General features: G+C 46.9%; 1 protein-coding gene and 1 long non-coding RNA gene across 2 annotated transcripts in view; both read left to right on the plus strand.

The window, feature by feature from the left end:
* The window catches only part of LOC306815182, a 152,501-nt gene extending 139,531 nt beyond the window's left edge, over nt 1–12,970 (plus strand). Inside the window, exons 2-3 of the long non-coding RNA XR_013777336.1 lie at nt 10,832–11,031; nt 12,700–12,970. This is a non-coding gene — a long non-coding RNA (uncharacterized lncRNA). The remainder of the gene's footprint in view (nt 1–10,831; nt 11,032–12,699) is intronic.
* The window catches only part of LOC306815179 (class I histocompatibility antigen, F10 alpha chain-like), a 181,250-nt gene that overhangs the window by 99,377 nt on the left and 66,986 nt on the right, over nt 1–14,887 (plus strand).

The raw sequence follows: 14,887 nt of genomic DNA on the forward strand, positions 1-14,887 counted from the left end.
TATTGGTTTTTTTCAATGTTCACCTTAAGGATGGATTTTGCAAAACCAGAAGAGCTTTAAAGGTAACGCTTTAACAGATAAAATGTTAATACAATATTGTCACTGTGGAAAAAAAAATAGCAGATAGTGGGAGGGCACATATGAGTCATCCAATGGCTCCACTGGAAGAGAAGCAGGGATTCCAGACAGCCAGGAGAGGTTAGAAATGCACATTAACATTGCTGGGGCAAAGTGTGGACAATGTACCAGGATATTCTTTCCTGGGAGAGGAATTGGGCTGATTCCCTCTGTCCCTCACCCCAAGCTCTGCCTGCCTGCACAGATGGAATTTGCACAGCTAAAGGCAGAGCCCATACTGAGGATATCTGACTGCAACAGAAATTGGTTCAGTTGCAAAGAGAAACAGCAAATGGGCAACATTGGGAAAACTTTAGTAAAGAAAGTGGTGGGGAATATCCCTCTCCCCACTCCAACGTGCTGTCTAGGTTATACAGAGAGTATTAGAGCACTGGGGTGTTTTGGCAAGTCCAGAGAAATCAGTTGGGAGTCCAAGTATCTGATGCTTTAATTAGAGAAAAGTGTTCAATTGATGCAGCCCTGGCTGGAGGGACCAACCAAAAATGGAGAAAAGATGAACAGACACCAGAACAAACCCAAATCCACAGACCAGCCCCTGGGAACCTCAACAAATTCATATCAGGAGCCAGAAAATCTACCAATATTTCAAGTAGCATAATTAAGTTAAAAACTACATATTACCAAAGTAATTACTATTATGATCAATTTTCATACTATTATTAGTGTTGCTTATTATTACTAGTGTTGTCATTATTATTACTATGAACTAATGAATATATTATCAGTCCTCAAAATAACAATCAATTGGCCACCTCCAGCTCCTGACCTTCCTGCCAAGAAATCCAAAGAAAGGAAGAACAAGACATTTCACCATGGGATGGGATGGGATCAGATTATCAATTAACAGAAGGAGGTGGAGTTTGTGGAAAATTAAAGTACTCAAATTCCTGTTTGCAAACAGAAGAAACTGAACAGAGGTAAAACAGATAACACAGGAAACAAGAAAGTAGATCATGTACCAGTCCAAATGGGGAAAGGATGGCAATGGGACACGTTTTGGTGGTTCCCTGGCAGACCATGAGTTAAACGAATGCTGTTCCTCCTCTGATGTGCTGCAGCAACTCTCATCTTTTTCCCATGCCCGACACCTTGCTGAGTGCAGCTCATTCAGCAGCTGAGCAAGGGGATGCAGGTGGCAGCCAGGCCTGATCCAGAAACGGCTGCAAAAGGACAGGGAGGGAGGGCACTGAGAATAATCCCAAACCAAAGAGGAAACAGAGTCAAAGAGTGAATATGCTTGGAAATAGGACCAGGGACTTGTACATTAGAAAGCAATGGAAGAAATATTCACATTCAGAAAATGTTACTAATTGTCATAGACTGCTGCTCAGCCAAAATCCTGCTCAATTCCTGATCTTCGACAAAGAGAAACACTTAACAGAGCCGTGAAAATCGGATGTTATACTAAATAAGGGGTGCATATCAAGGGGACATGCAGCAGGCAGATCGGGAAATCTGAACCTTCCAAGTGCCTCAGCCACTGGGGAAAGGGAGAGGGAGATGCGGCCGGGAAAATGAGGATAAAAAGGAGGCTGAGTTTTAGAGACCGCATGGGAAATGTCACATGGCTTCTCCCTTTGCCCATCAATAAAGTCACTTTACAGGACTCCTCTGTCTCCTTTGTGCACACAAAACTTTGGCGATGTGAATTCCCACGCACAGTCCCGGGGTTTCTCTCAAACATCCCTTGCGCGCCTTGGTGTCCTGCCGGGGCTCCAGGTGGGTCCTGGCTCCACCCCGGACTCACCCCCAGCTCCCACCGCCCTCAGCTCCCGCTCACCCCGAGCTCCCGGCGGTTCAGGGCAGCAGCGGCTCCTTGGCCCGATGCCCGGGCCGGGCGCAGCGCGGAGCCGCTCCTCAGGCGAGGAGAGAAATGGCGGAGCGCGGGAAAGGAGCCCATGCTGTGGGCAGAGCCCGCCCCTCTCTGCCATTGGCTGATTCCGCCGTCACTCCTCGTTTTCACGCGCTGATTGGGCAGAGCGGGAATAAGCCCGGCCCCGGGGCCAAAGGCGCCATTTTCAAAGCTTCTGTGCGGCCCGGCAGCGGCCGGAGCCCGGTAAGGCGGCGGCGGCAGCAGTGGCGGCCCCAGCGCAGGTGGGAGCCGCGCCCGGTTCTGCGGGGGCTTGGGACTCGCTGCGGGCAGAGGGGGCGGCAGGGGACTCTGGCGGGTTCCTTGTGCCATGCCCGGCCCGTATTCCCCCGGGGCTGAGGGCGCTGATGGAGCGGCTGCCCGCGGTCTCCTTCTCTCTGTGACCCGGGCAGGAGCCGGTGCCGGAGCAGCGACTCACCGCGCTGCGGTCGCTGCCGATCCCGGGCCCGCACAGGCGCTCCGGCAATGGCGCCTTTGCTGCGGCACGATCGCCGTGGGGGCGGCACCAGGGCCGGGCTTGTCCCCGCTCTGTCCAATCGCAGCGCGCGAGAATGAGGAGTGATGGCAGAATCAGCCAATCGCAGCGAGCGCAGCAGAATCACTGCTCTCTCCCTAATAGATTATTCCACTAATTATTATTAAGCATAGAGTTCCAGGTTTGTACAGGTACATGGGCTGTTTGTTTTATTTCTTCCACAATTTTAGTAATTACTTCACCATTATTATCAATTTCTGAGCAGCATTCAGAATTATTGAACTTCCTACACATTTCTCCTTCTTCAGCTAATAGATAGTCTGGGGCTAGTTGATTTTGATGTACTGCTGCTCTAGTTTGAGGAAGTTTTTTAGCTATGAATTCCATTGCTCAGGCTGTTCAATTGGTAGTAATTTCTATTACAGCTTGTAGTCTGATAATTCTATTTAGCAGATAAATTGGAGTGGATAGCCCCAGCTCCCATCTTGAACCCAGGTCTGGTCCATAGTACTCAATAATTCATTCTGGGGGCCATTCATTATCCTTTGAGATTTGTGTTCCCCCTGTGGCAAGGCTGCTGTTGTTTTGATACAAATTTTTATACAAGGGAACTCCTAACACTCTATTCCCTTTTCTTTTGGTAATGTGAAAAACACAGGCTGGATAATCCCTGGAGTACATGTCCCTCTCCATCTTTCTGGTAGGGTATTATAAGCTCTTTTCCTGCAGATCCCAAATATTCTGTTTGGGCTTTCCAGCTTAGTTGAACTGATTTAGGTTGTTGCCAATAGATGCTTACACTTTTTACTTCTTCGTATGGGTTGGCTCTGTTTTCATTATACCAGCCTAGTCCTGTAAAATTGTTCTTTCTACACTTACCTTTACTTAACTTTCCCCAATATCCTTTTGGAGCTTTGGGCCACCAAGACTGACTGCTTGTATTTGTAATCAGGATAGTCATAGAGGGGGTGTGCCCCACATATTGATTAAGTTAGTTCCCTGATATGTTATACACACTTCTCCTGTTTCCTCATGGTTTAGAACTCACCCTTCATGTCTATTGACTCCCCTCGATATTTCCATTTGATTCCAATGACTGCTCTGGGTCTAATCCCTCCCCCCTCCATGGCCACTGTTCAGTCATTTGTGTTCCTCCACAGATCCAGCAGTGAGTTAAGTCAGTTCAGTGGTAATATCAGTAAGTAATTCAGTAGAAATTTCTTTCATGAATTCCACAAATAAATTCTTTCCTGAGGTGGGTAAGTCCCGTTTGCTGAGTTGTTGTTTCAATTTCTCGTACAAGTTGAAACTTCCCTTATGGTTTGTCTTTGTTCCCTGAACACTTTAGTTATATTCTTTATAAATTCTTCCTTGTAGTGATCTTGCACTCCTCCCTGATCTGCATATCCTCACATACCTTCTTTTGTGAAGCAGAGGTGTGCTTCTCCTACTGGGCAACTTTGCCATGCTGATGGAGCCCACCCTCCTTTTCCCAAATTGGGGCTCCCCAGTAACTTTTTCCCATGATAATGGAGGTTTCTGAGTTGTGCTTATTATATCAGGCTGAATTGGTGTGTGTGTGGAAGGCAAGGGTGGATACTGTGTGTCTGCCATACCCAATTGTCTGGTAACACTTGGAACAAGCATCAGCACTATTTCCTTTTGTCATAATTAGCAATAGGATGAGTCCCATGACTGTTTTCATCCCTCTGCCTCCCTCAAGGCCTGTGGGGTTTCTATTGGTAGCCAAGGTTTGTTTAATCTTCTGGGCTGCAGGGAGTGTGTCCTGGGGTCTCCCACTTTGTCTCTCTCTTTTGGTATCATTTCTTAATTTTGTCCCAGCCTTGAGCTTTAACATTCCAGTAGGAGGCACAGCAGTAACAGCACGGTATATGCAACCCTTTCCAGCACTCTTGTGCCAGTACCTCTGCTTTGGCTTTCTTCTTTCCTTTCCTTCCATTCTCAAATAACTCCCACCAGTTATGGTTATCAATTTTGATTTTTTCTTTGTGCTGATAGGGTATTAAGTACCTTAACAGTTTCCTTATGTTTGTTTCTTTTACATTGGACACATAATGCAATGGGAGATACCCACCATTGGAATGACATCACCACAACTCAGCACAATGTGGATCCCTTTTTTGATGAACGGGTTACAGTCACACCCGGGTTTGGGACAAGTGACTTTTAGTCTTGATTGGGAGATCTTGGAGACAAATTGATCTGGTATTGACATCAAGTGCTCTGAATTTGCATTTTGAGGTCTCCTGGCTCGGATGTCCCTGCCCAGCCTGCAGTAGGAGGGGTTACAGCACCTTTGACTCTCCTCACATGTGTCCATCCCTTTTCAGCTGTCTGTGCAGCTGTTTCAGTCATTAATAGAACTAAATACAGTCCTTCCCATTTTGGATCTAGACTTTTTTCTTTCCATATTTAATTATCATATTGTCCTGGCTTAATCTTATGTATGGCAAATCCTAGAGGGACAGTTTGAGCTAAAATTCCCTTCTCCCTTAATTCTGCAAGTTTTTGTTGATTGTTTTTATGTAATTCTGGAGGGAAGAGTCCTGCACTAAGGCTGGATCAAGGTGTGCTCCTTTAGGGCAAGACATACCATATAGTATTTCATATGGTGAAATCCCTGTTCTCAAATTTGGCATTGTTGGTATATTAGACAGGGCTAATGGGAGGCACTTTGTCCATGGCATTTTAGTCTCAACCATTAATTTTGGCAGCTGTTGTTTTGAAGTTTGATTCATGCTTTCAACTCTCCCAGAACTCTGAGGGTGCCAGGGTGTGTGGTACTCCCAGCTGATGCCTGGTGCTGAGGTCAGTAACTTCAGCACCTTTGATGTAAAGTGTGTCCCCTGGTCTGAGTCTATTGCTTGGACCAGGCTACACCTTGGCATTATGTGTTCTATCAATATTTTGGCTGCCACTTGTGATGTGGCTGTAGCTGCAGGGAATGCCTCTACCCAGTGGGTTAATTGCTCTACTATTACTAGTAAATATTTCCACCTTCCTATTGTTGGTAATTCTGTAAAATCTGTTTGTTTTCTTTCAAAGGGTCTGTAAGCAGTTTTCCATCCTCCTGATGGACCTTGTTGCACACTGTTTTATTAATTTTCTGACAAGTTAAACAACTCTGGATGCTCTGCTTTGCAACATCAAAAATGCCGATGCAGCAAAAAAATTTTAAAAATTGGTCTGCTAGTGCTTTGTTTCCCCAATGAGTTTGTTGATGTAATTGTTCAGTAATTTGTCTGGCCTGGGCTTTAGGTAAAATTTCCCTGCCATCTGGTAAAACCCATTTATTCACATGTGTTCTGCCTTTAATTTCCTTATCGCTTCTTTTTGCTGGGGAGTAAACAGCTTCTGTAATTCCTGGTTGGAAGTGGATCTCTAACTGTAGTACTTAATACAGAAACTGTTTTTTGCTCCAATGCTGCTTTTTTTGCTTCTTTGTCAGCCAGATTATTCCCTCTTCTATGACAGCTTGTTCCTTTTTGGTGCCCTCTTATGTGGACCACAGTAATTTCAGTGGGGCCCCTGAGAACTTCTAGTATTCTAACAATTAATTCTTGATGTATCAATCCCCATCCTTGAGTGTTAATTAACCTCCCCCTCTTTTTCCCAAATCTGTAATATGGTCCCTTTTTTACCCTTTAATTGAGATAGTGCCCTGTAAAGAGCAAATTTTTCACAAGCCTGAGCACCATGTTGCATTTAAAGGTTTGGATTCCACTAATTTTAATTCTTCTGCTCCTACTATGGCATATCCTCATTTTCTTTTTCCTTCTACTGCTCTGGAAGACCTGTCTATAAACAATTTTACTCCATCTTGAAGTTCAACTTCCCCCAGGTCAGGTCTGTTTTTTGTTTGTAACTCTAGAATGTCCAGACAATCATGTTCTAAATTTTCTCCTGGTTCCCCATATAGGAATTGTGCAGGACTTTGAGCAGTTGTTGCTTTTATCTCTAAGGCTGGGGAAGTGATTAGAATAGCTTCATATTTTAATATTAGGGCATTGGTTAGCCATTTCTTGGCTTTTTGATTCAGAATTTTCCTTACATCATGGGGCTGTGTACCACTAGGGTTGCCCCAAAGGTGACTTTTTGGGCTTCTTCAATTAAAAGTGCTGTGGCCACTGGGGCCTGTAGACATGTGGGCCAGCCCTGTCTGACAGGGTCTGGCAGTTTAGAATAAAATCCCACTGGCTTTCGACTGCCTGCCCATTCCTGAGTGAGCAGCCCATGTGCCCTTTGATCAGAGCTGTTTACAAGTGATTGAAATGGTCTCTCCAAATCTGCCAGACTTAGTACAGGGGCTTGAATTAAAGCCTATTTGACCTTTTCAAAACTTATCATCCTCCTTTGTCCATTTTTGGCTATCAGTGTTAAGTTTTTCATATAGCAATTTCACTTTCTCACTGAATCCCACTATCCATTGATGACAGTATCCCAGCAGTCCCAAAATTTTCCTGACTTCTTTTTTGGTCTTTGGAGGTCCCAGGCTTAGTATTCCAGTGACTGTATTAGGATCTAATTTCTTTTTGCTTTTACTTAGGCAATGTCCTAAATATTTTACTTCTGGTTTGTTTGTTTGAATTGTAATTTAACTTTGGATACCTTCAAACCCTATTGTTTCAAGAAGTTTAAAACTTTTATAGTCCCATTTCTAGTAGATTTCTTGTCTTTTCCTGCTATTAATAGATCATCTACATATTGTAACAATTTCACTCCTTCTGGTGGCTCAAAGACTGCATCAATTCTCCTAGGGTTTGCCCAGAGAGATTGGGGGTTCTGTAAAGCCCTGAGGCAATACTGTCTAATGCAATTGTTGTTTTCTGCCCTTATCAGGGTCTTCTCATTCAAAGGCAAAATAATCTCTACTACTTTTGCTGATGGGCATGCCCAGAAGGCATCTTTTAGATTTATTGCACTATACCAAGTGTAGTCAGGGAACAGCTGATTTAAGGGTTTGATGCTGTAGGAAATTTGGTAACAATTTGTTGATTTATATCCCTCAAATTCTGTACCAATCTGTAATTCCTGTTTATGTTTTTGACAGGCAAAGTAGGAGTATTATGTGGGGACATATGTGGTTCTAAAGTGCCTTGTTGCAAGAAGTTTTCTATGACAGGCTTAAGGCCCTGTCTCCCTTCCAGAGATATTGGATATTGACGAACTTGGATAGGCAAATTGGATCCGTGATTTTCACTTTGGTAGGTTTTATTTGTAACTTTTTGATTTCCCCAGGGGTATACCACACCTCAGGATATATTTGTTCCTCATTTTTTCAGGTTAAGGCATAAATTTTTAGTTGCCCTTGGGATACTTCAGTTTTCAAATCCAATGCTATTATTAAATCTCTCCCCAATAAATTATTTTCTGCCTCTGACAGTAGCAGCAGATCATTTAATTCAGTTTTGCTCTGGGTCTCAATTTGCACATTTTTAATAACAGGGACTGGAAATGGTTTACCTTTTGCTCCAACTACGAGTGCTAGGCTTACACCTTTTTGGTAGATGTTTAATAATGGATTTTTTTGCTCCTGTATCTACTAAAAATTCCAGCTCTTCTCCCTAGGGACTGATTCTTAATTTTATCAAGGACTCTAGATGGTAAAGTCCCAAATACATAGAGCCCCTGACACCCCTATTCGTCACTCTGGAACATGTTCTCCTCCTGTATCTTTTCTTTACAATTTTTCTTTACATGGCCTTCGTATAACTCCCCTGTGTCCCAGCATCTTAATATTATTGCCAAAGGGCTGCCTGGTGGTATTTCTGCCAACCTACATGTCTTATCTTTATTTCTTTGTGGATCACAGGAACTTGAACCCCTTTGTGGGTCATTCAGACAAAACCTTACCCTTTCTTTGTCCCATTTTTACTTCAAGGGACTATTTTGAGGTGTTTGTGCTCCCCTTGTGTTCTGCCTGGATCCTGCATCTGCTTGGGTCAGGATGGGAAGGAGCCTCTACCTGGGCTGGGATGGGAAAAGAACCCAGCTTCTCCCTGGGCTAGGATGGGAAAAGCAGCTTTTTCCCTCTTCCCCCTGTGACTCGTGTGTTGCTCTCCACTTTTCCCTGCCCAGGTCCCACCTCTGCCTGGGCTGGGATGGGAAAAGAACCCAGCTTCTCCCTGGGCTGGGATGGGAAAAGCAGCCTCCCCTCACTCGCTTTGTCCCTTCCCCGGCCGGGTCCCTGGCGGGATCCCGGAACCGCGGATGGAAGGACTCTGCTCTCGCTTGATGGCAAAATCCACGTCTCATTCAGGCAAGCACACTGTCACCTCCACCCAACCTGACAATTACTTACAGCTTCCATGCTCCTGTCTGGGTCTCCATGCACAAGAATTACAGGTGATTTTGCCGCAGTTTTCCAGGGAGCTCTTTCCTTGCTCAGTCTCTATCGTGAGGTCGTTGTATCCCGAGAGCCACTGACAAACCGGGACCACAGTAATGGGGCGCCTCCCTGAAATCGCAGCGCCTCTCAAGGCTCCAAGGACGTCCTGGGTTTCAGCACCAAATTGTTATAAATGAGAAACAAAATGTCTCAATGCTTAGCAAAATTCAGATTGCTTTATTTTATATAGACAGAGCCAGCAGCGCTGGGGAATATGAGGGGTCACTGCCCACTCCACGCTCCAGCAAACCTTGGTTTGCAGCCTCTTCTTATAGTATGGTCTCTCGTTGTAATCAATAATTTATTTGCTGTCGTAATTTTTTCCGGGTAAGTGGCAGTGATTGAAATAAACATCCTGTAAAGTCTCTGGGTGATAGTCTCACAGATAACCATCTGGTCTTGGTAGATAAAAACCAGCAAAATTCGGGAAGTCTGGTCTTTGTAGATAGGCAGCATTGATCAAACAAAGGCAGGAAGTCTGAGCTTGCAAAATCAATCAAACCTTTGGAAAGTCTGATTTTGCAAACTGGTAGTTGATACAACTTATTTAGAAAACATAATATTAATAACAGGGGGATTTAGAACAGAATGATTTAAAATTTTATGTTCCTTTCTCTAGTGTTTGTGTTTCACTTCTGACTTCAGTATTCTGGTTTATACAAACCCCAATACTTTTATGATTAACAGAAATCTTTTATTAATTATCACACAAGTTAGCCAAATCTTAAGAAAAGATCTTTCCTCCACCTCTCCCTTCTCCTAAATGCTTAACTTTATCCCATATTCCCTCTGCCCTCCCCACCCAGAGGTACAGGGGATGGGTGCCACAGTCAGGTCATGTCACAGCCTCCCCCTCAGGGACAGGAATCCTTGTCCTGTTTCAGCCCGGGGTCCCTCTCACGGAGCACAGTCCCTCAGGAACAGGCTGCTCCAGCGGGGATCCCCCACGGGCTCACAAGTCCCGCCTGGAGCCACTTCCATGGCCCTGCAGGGACTTCCACGGGCTCGGGGCATCTCTCAGGGATCCCCTGCTCCGGCCTGGGTTCCTGCTGGGACTGCAGGTGGGTTCCTGCTCCATCCGGGCCTCACCCCCAGCTCCCAGCGCCCTCAGCTCCCGCTCACCCCGAGCTCCCGGCGGTTCAGGGCAGCAGCGGCTCCTCGGCCTCAGCCTGGGCTGGGCCCTGCCCGAGTCTGGAAGCACCAACAGCCTGAGAGAGCCCGCCCCTCACTGCCATTGGCTGGTTCTGCTGTCACTCCTCGTTCTTGCTCGCTGATTGGACAGAGCAGGGACAAGTCCGACCCTGGAGCCAAAGGCGCCATTTTCAGAACTTCTGTGTGGGCTGGGAGTGGCGGCAGCGGTCGGAGCCCGGTGAGGGGGCGGCGAAGCTCTAAGGAGGCCCCAGCGCAGGTGGGAGCCGCGCTCGGTTCTGGGGGGGCCTCAGGGCTCGCTGCTGGTGCAGGGGGCAACAGGAGGCTCTGGCGGGTTCGTTGTGCTGTGCTGGCCCCGGTTCCCCTGGGCAGAGGGCGCAGCGGGAGCGGCTGCCCGCGGTCTCGTCCCACTGGGGCCTCGGCAGGAACCGCTGCCGGAGCAGTGCTGGCTCGTCCCGGTTCCTGTGGGTAGCACAGAGGGGGCTCCCCTGTGCCCGGGATGCTGCGCTGTGACCACTCCGAGCTCCGCCGCCTCCTCACGGGGTTCCGGCTGCTGCTGCTCCTGGGCCGCACAGACGTTCCCACAATGGCGCCTTTGCTGCCCCAGCGCTTGCTCTGGCGGTGGCACCGGGGCCAGGGTTGTTCCAACTTTGCCCAATCAGAACAAGAGAAGGAGGAGTGACAGCAGAATCAGCCAATCGCAGCGAAGGGCGGGCTCTGCACCTGGCACAGGCTCTCCTCTTAGGTTTTGGGATTATTCTCAGTGCCCTCCCTCCCTGTCCTTTTGCAGCCGTTTCTGGATCAGGCCTGGCTGCCACCTGCATCCCCTTGCTCAGCTGCTGAATGAGCTGCACTCAGCAAGGTGTCGTGCATGGGAAAAGGTGAGAGTTGCTGCAGCACATGAGAGGAAGAACAGCATTTGTTTAACCCATGGTCTGCCAGGGAACCACAAAAACATGTCCCATTCCCATCCTTTCCCCATTTGGACTGGTACATGATCTACTTTCTTATTTCTGTTGTTAACTGTTTCACCACTTTTCAGTTATCACCTCTTTGGAAAAGCTGTTGAATCATTTAATTTTGCACAAACTCCTCCTCCTCTGTTGATAGGCAATCAGATCCCATCCCATGGTGAAATGTCTTGCTCTTCATTTCACTGGGTTAGTCGGCAGGAAGGTCAGGAGCTGGAGGTGGCCAATGGATTCTTATTTCAAGTACTGATAATATATTCTTTAGTACATAATAGTAGCAGTAATAATAATAATAACAACAACAACAACTACAACAATAGTAATAATAGTATGACTATTAATCGTAATACCAATAATGATGACAATATTTAGTTTTTAATCTATTTATGCTACTCAAAATATTGGTGGATTTTCATTCTACTCATATGAATTCATTAAGGTGCACAGGGGCTTGGCCATGGATTTGTAGGATTTGTTCTGGTGTCTGTTCATCTTTTCTCCATTTTTGGGTGGTCCCTCCAGCCAGGGCTGCATCAATTGACCACTTTTCTCTAATTAAATCATCAGGTACTTGGACTGCCAACTGATTTCTCTGGACTTGCCAAAATACTCCAGTGCTCTAATACACCCCATGTAGCCTAGACAGCACATGTTGGAGTGGGGGGAGGGATGATTCCCCCCCAGTTTTTTAGTAAAGTTTTCACAATGTTCCCCATTTGCTGTTTCCCTTTGCAAGTGAACCAATTTCTGTTGCAGTCAGATATCCTCACTATGGGCTCTGCCTTTAGCTGTGCAAATTCCATCTGTGCAGGCAGGCAGAGCTTGGGGTCATGGACACAGGGAATCAGCCCAATTCCTCTCCCAGGCAAGAAGATCCTGATACCTTGTCCACACTTTGCCCCAGCAGTGTTAATGTGCATTTCTAACCTCTCCTGGCTGTCTGGAATCCCTGCTTCTCTTCCAGAGCAGCCATTGGATGACTCATATGTGCCCCCCCACAGTCTGCTTTTTTTTCTTAATAAGAATATTCCATGAACATTTTATCTGTTAAAGGGTCACCTTTAAAGCTCTTTTAGTTTGGCAAAATCCATCCTAAAGGTGAACATGGAAAAAGCCATTCTGAAATTTTGCCTCCACATAGAGTCACCCACATATATACGCAAAAATTTCCAGTGCAATTGCTCAAATGCTGCATGTGGGAGGAAAAGGTGGGATTGTGCAGGAGAAGGAGGAACAGTAGGAGGAAGAGGAATGTGAGGAAGAGTAGGGACCCAGGAGGAGGAGGAGCAAAAAACAGGAAGCAGCACAAGGTTCCAGCCCTCCCTGTGTCTGCAGCCTCTCCACAGACCCAGGAGTGTTGTCCCCATCACATGCAGCAGGCGACTGGAGAGGGGGATGTGTCACTTTGACAGGGGTCAGTCTTGGTGTTTGTGAACTGTATTAGGCTGAATGTTGGTGGTTTAGTTTTTGCAGGAGCAGAATCTTTCTATTTTGGAGGGGGATAATGCCAGATCTTGTTGTTTGGTGGCATTTTCATGCGTGTTGGGATGTTTAGAGGACTTTTGGGCTAAATCTTGGTGTTTTGGAGGTTCTTATACATGCACGATTCCCAGTGACTTTCTGTGATGAACTTGGGTAATCAGGAACCCCCAGCCAAAGACCCTCTCTTGTTTTTTTCCCGGGCCAGGATTTTTCATTCCCCAGGCATTTACAGATGGAGCAGGAGGAAAAGCCCCACAGATCCCTCATGAGGAGGGGCTGCAAACCCAGCCCAGGGAGCTGTGAGGAGGAAAGACCCTCCCTGAGCCAGGGAAGGCGGCCAGAGATGCAGGCAGAGCTCAGAGCTGGTGGAGAAGCCTCATGGAGGGGAGAAGCCCCACAAGTGCTTGGAATGTGGGAAGGCTTTCAGCCACAGGTGCAAGCTGATCCGGCACCAGATGATCCACACTGGGGCACAGCCCTACTGAATGTGGGAAATGCAGGAAGGGATTCAGAGACAGCTTCTGCCTGATCCGGCACCAGGTGATCCACACTGGGGAGAAGCCCTACGAGTGTGGGAAATGTGGGAAGAGCTTCAGCTGCAGCTCCAATCTGATGCAGCACCAGGTGATCCACACTGGGGAGCGGCCCTACGAGTGTCCTGTGTGTGCGAAGAGGTTTCCGAGAAGCTCCACTCTCATCAGACATGAGCAGATTCACACAGAGGAGAGGCCCTTCCGCTGCCCCGACTGCGGGAAGGGATTCAAGCAGAACAGCACCCTCACTGCCCACCAGCGCATCCACACTGGGGAGAGGCCCTACAAGTGTCCTGAATGTGGGAAGAGCTTCTCACACAGCTCAACCTTGACCAAACACCGACGGAGGCACCACTAAGGGAGGCCCTGTGAGTTCCCCAGCTTTGTGCTCTGCTCCAGCTCCATCCCCCATGGGAGGATCAGTGTTGGATGATCTCTAGTGACCCCTGTTGGGCAGAGCTCTGTTTATCCGTGGTTCTGGTGATCCATTTTGGGAAGACACCTGGCTGGAACGGCTCTGCATCACCCTCTGGGCGCCTGGACCAATGCAGGGGCAGGAACGTCCATCGGGATGCAAACCGACATTGGGAATTTCTTGGGAAGAGTGGATTTGTTGAGTTTCAACCCCAGAAAATCTTTGTGCTCAATCCTGTCTTCTTGTGGCATCCAGGAATATTGAACGGTCTTGGAGGTCTTTTCCCATGTGGTGGTTTGTCAAGATTTCCTGAAGTTTTTTACCAGACGAGACCTGGGCTGTCTCCCTTGTATCTGACAAAAACCAGTCAGTGTTGAATTTTTAATATTGACACATTGCTACAACAAGAAGGAAATTATGCATCTTTATGAAACACACATGTAAAGACAAAAAGCCCTGGGCAAATTCTCTTTCCCTTCTGACCTCTCACGGAGTAACACCAGTCCAGGCCCCCTCCCTGTGTCCCAGGCCGGGCAGGGGCAGGTGGGCTCTGACTCCAGAGATCAGGAAGCTGCTGGGCCCCGTTTTCCAAGCAGGGACCCCAATATCCAGGGAAAGGAAAGGAAAGGCCCGTTGCTGCCATCCCTGCCTCAGCATGGCCGCGGCTCATCAGAACCCTGCCCTGCCCCGGCCCGGAGCGGCTCCGAATGGCCGGGCCCACCCCGCTGCCCCCGGGGCTGGGGAAAAACAACTGAGCCCCGTTCTGGCAAGGCCCCCACAGCCTTGTCTGCTGGGCAGGGTGGAGGAAGAACCCCCAGCCCGTGGCTGGAATTGAGTGCAGTGGGTGCTGGAGAACAGCCATGAAACCAGAAACTCATCACCGCTTCTCTGACTAAACCCTACAGTCCTCACCCTTAAAGTTTGCCTCATAAGTTAATATAGTTTTCAATAAAGGTTATGAGAAAACTCCTAGTCTGAAAAAAGGGTTTTTAGATAGTAGTGAGATTTCCATTCTCCAGGGTGGCTAATCACTGTACCATCAAAACCACAAGAAAGCTGTTTCTCATGAAGAAATCTCCATCGACTGAAAAAAAAGTCTCCTCTTTCAAGAAGTTAGTAAGAAAACTATTTAAAGATGGTAAGCTGAGTTGTTTCTTGTACATTTTCAGTATTAAAAAAAAAAAAAAAAATGTGGAAGAAAACAAGTATTCTAAAGCTTTATTCTAAGGGTTTTTTTGTATAGTTTCTAGTAATAAAATTTCTCTTTATACCATGTAAAATTAAACCTGTTTTTTGTCTTCCTCCTAATCCTGTCTCACAACAAAAAAATTTGAAATTAATAAACCAAAACCACTACATCCGACTTCAGTGGTTCCAGGATTTTGATTTCCTGTTGCCCAAGGGTGTCTTCCGCAGCCAAATGCTGATGAACTGTGACAAAGACC

This window comes from Erithacus rubecula (genome assembly GCF_903797595.1).
Source record: "Erithacus rubecula genome assembly, contig: scaffold_105_arrow_ctg1, whole genome shotgun sequence".
NCBI lineage: Eukaryota > Metazoa > Chordata > Aves > Passeriformes > Muscicapidae > Erithacus > Erithacus rubecula.